The sequence below is a fragment of the Opisthocomus hoazin genome, chromosome 2, assembly GCF_030867145.1.
Source record: "Opisthocomus hoazin isolate bOpiHoa1 chromosome 2, bOpiHoa1.hap1, whole genome shotgun sequence".
Lineage (NCBI taxonomy): Eukaryota > Metazoa > Chordata > Aves > Opisthocomiformes > Opisthocomidae > Opisthocomus > Opisthocomus hoazin.
In genome coordinates, this window is record NC_134415.1 from 42,851,993 (window position 1) to 42,857,992 (window position 6,000).

Consider the following 6,000-nt stretch of genomic DNA (forward strand, 5'->3'; position numbering starts at 1 on the left):
ACTGGGAAATAGAGGTTGTTGCTGCTCCGAAGCCTGTGATATAACCCACTTGGGTTTTATCCTGCCAAGGTTTGTTCCAGGCTCATAGGCATTTAACTCACCTAGCAGCCTCTTCCATTAGATTTTTGTGCTCAGTCATAGGAAGCTTGAAGTTTACTCAAATGCTCTCAGGAGCTGGCGGCACAGGAAGGCTTGGGTTGGAAACATTCTTTCTGCCATGGCAGTCCTTTTCACTTGCCCTGCTGGGACCCTGTCCCACTGTGAACTGCAAGTTGAGGTCTGCAGACAAATGGCCTGCCCTGATCAAACTGCAACACTAATGAGAAAACAGCACAAGGGTACACTTGGGCACTCCTTATAGCAAAGGAAAAATAATGTCTTTGGTTAACCCTGACTTATGGCTATACAAGGTACAACATGAAGTAAGGGTATGAGAAGCTACCAGCAGCTGCAGACCATAAGCAGAGGAGTAACACACATCCAGCTGACATCCTTGACCAGTAGTTACACTAACTAGACAGCAGCGTGAATAATGGTAGAAAAGAGAAACACTGCATATGACAAAAGCGGGGTACTAGTTTAATTGCCGACTGAGGTAGAAATTACCAAGGCAACCATACTGTGAGTACCAAATAAGTGTATGAAGTCGGGAAACCTGAGTCCAGTAAGGGAAAAGTAAATACAGGTGGGTGGCTTTTCTGGGAGAAGAGAGATCTGATTAAGAAGCAGAACCTGAGAAGAATAAAAGGCGCAAAACCAGAATGTAAGGTAAAGCAAGTGATGTACTCAGGACTGATTTTGGGGCTGTTGATCAGCCCTGTGCTCAATTATGACAGTTTGAAGCAGGACAATAAGCCTACTGTTTCCACCTTTCTTGTGTCCAGCTTGCCTTCATGATCAGGAGGGAATCTATGTGCTTTGGAATTAATGAGAGCTGTTTCCCTGCGACTGGGCAGGAAACCCTTGAAAGGTATTGCCTAACCACACAGCCCTTCCGTTCCTTGACAGCCTGACTCCGTCTTTCAAGTCCCCATTTCTCCTGACTGACTCTACAGAGGATCTTAAACATAGACATTGGCACCATAGGAGTTCAATAGCTGAGGACTAATACAGGGAACCGTGCGACAAATGAGCTACACACGCACGTGGCTGTATCTGGAGTCAATGAGGCCACTAACATCTGCCATGTTCAGCACACCTCCAGCTCTTGAAAGAGCCTGAGTCACCACAGTGACTTCCTGCAAATGGTTTTGGAGGAAAAGCAGCAGCTAAAGTGAAAACTCTGCACAAGTCATAGCTATAAAAGAAAGGACACACATCAAATAAAATCCACTCCAAAGACAAGAAATGAAGTTACAACTCAGGATGAAGGCAGGGAATTTGTGCTGGCAAAACATCAGCTTTATTAAGGTTAGAGTCTTCAAACTTGTCTTGTTCTGTAATTTTCCGTAGGCTGCATACATCAAGGCACGTTTCAAGATAATCAGACTGTCTGTTTCAAAGAGAAGAATGTTAAAACTGGGTATGTTTCTATCAACAGGGACAGAAAATGTCTAGAAAACATGAATAGTGGCACAGCTTGTAATGCTTACAAACTTGTCCTGTTTTGTAGCATTCCTCTAGGTCTGTGCATCAAAGCATACTTAAAAATAGTCTGGCTGTTATTTTTAAGATATGAACATTGAAATTAAGGGTCAAGGGCCAAATGTTTTCTAATGTTCATGGAGGTACACCTTCAGGCATTTTAACACATGAAGGCACTTTCCAGGCACACATGAAGCAAGGTGCACATCTAGACAGGCTTGCCCCAGTCTATAAAAATGCGAGGAATGTCACTGAATTATGGATCCTCAGGTGAGTCTTCGGTGATTTATAATGGAGATTCTCAAGTGTCTAGAAAGAGACTGACTCGTTCTTCTAGAATACTCATTATTTGTTCTGAATCTTAGCCAATGATAAGTAGCTGAACAGACAAATCGTTACCCACTAAGCAGATTTTCAATGACAGGCAGTACAAAGTTTTCTCTTCTCTGATAAGAAAATGTGCATGCTTTCTATACACTGTTCTCCCCCACAAGTTCACAGAGATCCTCATACACACTCACAGCAGAGAAGCTTCAAGATTAAATCTTTTGTCTAGGTTAAGCTGGAGATGTGTCACACTTGAGGGGAAGGATGAGGTTATCAGCAAGGCTCTAAAATGCTCTAAGTATCAGTTACTCTTGTTCTCAGAAATTCCCTTCAGATCAAATCAACTCAATCCAAAAGGCAAATCTCTCAGTTATTGAGAAAGATGCTTCTTAGAGCACCTATTTTCCATAACCAGTGGCAAAAAGTGTTTCAAAATGAGAGAAACTTTTTAATGCACTTGTTTTCCAAGCTGTGCGGTGGACTAGGCTCAGTACAGAACATGACAGGAACACAACTGCAGGACATCACAGAAGCACTGTAGTGCTGGAGCTTATTGTGTGAAACCTTTGAGTAATGCAGCCAGAGAGTGCAAGAAGGACATCTTTCACAGCTCCATATCTCTCTTTTTGCAGTATTTTGCCCGTGAATTAACACTACCAAGAAGATTTGCAAAACCTGCTAGAAGTTTTCCACAAAGAATTGGCTCATCAGCAACTTGGAAAAACACATACAGGAGGTAAATGCTAGAAGTTAAACCTATATTAGCACCTCGGTCAGGATATGGCTTCTGCCCTGTGCCAGAACATTGGTATAACCTGGGGCTCACATCTGAAAGGTGTCACAGCAGGCAGTAGAGCAGTGGCAGACATCACTGTTCTGAATAATGAATAAAAACAGAGACCTGCTTATTCAGGTAAAGATAAGGCAATCCAGAACATCTGTCTTGCTCCTGAACTGGACATTTATCCTAGACAGGAGATGCTTTCAGAGTCTTGCTTCAAACTGCTGTGCTCTGAAAAGAAGGCTAAATCCGGGAGGTCATCTTGAAATAATAGTTGGCAGGGCAAAGTGACTTAACATTTAACATGCTTTAAAGGACCATATGGAAGAAGTTACACGAGAGTAAAACAAACACTTGTCTCTCACATCCAGTGTTATTGTTAGCAACTTATTCGACTCTGTGTGTTTCTGAGCAGTGACAATGACTCACTAAATAACAGGCTAATACCATGGATCACTAGCATGTTGTGGTCTCTGGCCACAGGAAGGGTTTACTTTTACTGTGTACATGTTGGCAGTCTCAACGCACTAGCAGAAAATCCAAATGTTTATTGCTGTGTCTAGTGTAGAAGCACAGAATCTCTACTTGAAGCCTTACTGTAAGCCAGAAAGATAACACGGGGTATTTCTAATATCACGCTTGCCAAACTGCAGCAAAAACAATGAACTGAGAATTAGATGCTGGGAAAGTAGATGTCACGTTGGTTTTGCTTCCTTGTTTCAGTGTGCAGATATGGCAATCGCAGGTGCTAGCAATCAGCATGGGAGGGGGCTTTTTCAAAGAGATGGACTCCCTATTCCCACACTAAAGCCTAAACCTTGATGCATGGTTGCTACTTTTGGAAACAGGCATCAAAGCAAGCTGATTTGGAAGGGTGAAGAGGTTGTAGGGCAAGAGATAAGACTGGTCCATCAAGCCCTAGGGCCCTGAAGAAAGCCTAAGAGTGGTCAGAGCTTCCTCAAGTGGACAAGCATGTCTCCTTGGCTCCCTCAGGACTCTTCAGGCTTCTGCCTGAGGCCTGACATGCTGAAGCCCTGCCCAAATCACTGTGGGCCAGGCCTCTCCATCACCTCCACTAAGCTCTTGTCCTGTCCGTTGCTTCCTAATGCTTGTTGAACTTTACAAATAAAACTCAGCATCTCAGTGAGATCTCCCTGTCGCCTGGAAGACCTAGCTGCCTGGAGAAGTGTTTTCAGGTAGATTGCATCAAAGGATCCCAGCCCATCTGCTAGTGAGTTAGTGGCTGTACAGGTAGCCCAGGGTGGAGGCATGCCATTTGTCTCCTTGCACATTGCTCTCCAGGCAGTCTGCAGGGACCCATCTAGCTGACAAAGAGGAGACCACAACCCTGTTCTGGTGATGGTGCAACAAAAGGGTGTCCAATACACCTCAAGGTAGAGAAGAAAGCAAAAAGGGAACATTTAATATGCAGAAGTTTCCAACAGGGACTCAAGTAAGCCTTGGTGGGGGGAGAGAAAGGCAGCAAAAGTTTTGCAGGCCACATACTTGCAATTTCCATGTTTTGTTTTTTTTCCATTTTCATGTTTTCCTCTAGTTTCCTGATTTCGCTTATGTAATAGGGAAAGAAAAGCCAATTTGATGTTCCAATGAAAGCGAGGACAACTCTCTGGAAGAGCAGGAAATGGTGTACAGTGGTGTCATGTGGCATTAACCTGCGACCTACAGGGCACACAGAGGTCTGTTGGATAACCTCGAAAACATCCCAGGGACAAAACACCTGGTGAAACTCATCCTGCAAAGGATGAGGGGCTTGAAAGCACTGGGAGACTGAGGGTAGGAGAAAGGCTTTACACACTGCTCAATACAGTATAATTATATGGAGTAAAACAACCCAAGCACTGAATCTCTCAGCCGGATAGGGGTAAATCTATACCAAACAGCTTTGCCAAAGAAGTTCCCGAGTGTTTGCCCTCTTTGGCTATTTACAGACAAGTCATCAGTCATTGTTAAGCTCAGTGGAACCCAAACTATTCTGGGGCATATGTCTTCCTGCTGCCCCTTTACCCAAATCCTGACATTCTCTGGTATCTCAGTTCTGTGAGTATCTTGCTTCTACTTATGCCCACCTTTCTGCATAAGTAAACTGATGCGGAGTTTTCCAGAGTGAAATGCATGCCTCTTCTCTTCTCTTCTCTTCTCTTCTCTTCTCTTCTCTTCTCTTCTCTTCTCTTCTCTTCTCTTCTCTTCTCTTCTCTTCTCTTCTCTTCTCTTCTCTTCTCTTCTCTTCTCTTCTCTTCTCTTCTCTTTCTTCTCTTCTCTTCTCTTCTCTTCTCTTCTCTTCTCTTCTCTTCTCTCTTCTCTTCTCTTCTCTTCTCTTCTCTTCTCTTCTCTTCTCTTCTCTTCTCTTCTCTTCTCTTCTCTTCTCTTCTCTTCTCTTCTCTTCTCCTCTCCTCTCCTCTCCTCTCCTCTCCTCTCCTCTCCTCTCCTCTCCTCTCCTTCTCTCTCTCCTCTCCTCTCCTCTCCTCTCCTCTCCTCTCCTCTCCTCTCCTCTCCTCTCCTCTCCTCTCCTCTCCTCTCCTCTCCTCTCCTCTCCTCTCCTCTCTCTCTCTTCTCTCCTCTTCTCTTCTCTCCTCTCCTCTCCTCTCCTCTCCTCTCCTCTCCTCCTCTCTCTCCTCTCCTCTCCTCTCCTCTCCTCTCCTCTCCTCTCCTCTCCTCTCCTCTCCTCTCCTCTCCTCTCCTCTCCTCTCCTCTCCTCTCCTCTCCTCTCCTCTCCCATGTCTCTGGAAAAGGCTCAGCTAGAGAGATCACAAACTGAAACCTGCATTTTATGTTAGCAACGTCAGAGTTCAGCATTCCAAGGATTTGGGAAAGATCCTAAAAACAAACATCCCAAACTCAGGAGGAAGTTCAGCATTAAATATAAAAGAAGCCCAAATATGTTGAAGTATGGAAACCAAAACAACTTCAGCTTTGCCCTGCAGTGACCGCATGCAAGAAGAATACATTTATGATTAGATCACAGTGATGGCTGGAGCCCTAGATAAGAATAAGCTGAGTTTTTAAGACCTCCGTATTTACTGTATTGTTGCTATGTTTTTCCCCACGTGTTCCCAGAATAATACTGAGTTTCATGAACGATCAACTCCAAAATGAATGTTAACTCATAAATTGCCTGCTTTACCTGTAAATTGGCAGAAAACACCACCACTGCTTAAGCTGTCATGTTGCTACTTCTCCCCATAGCAGCACAGATCAGTAGATGGTGGGGCTGAAGAGTGAGGCTCACAAATGGAGTCCATTTGAAGCACACTGGAACAGCAGGAGATCTCTGCAGCCATGTCCCTAGA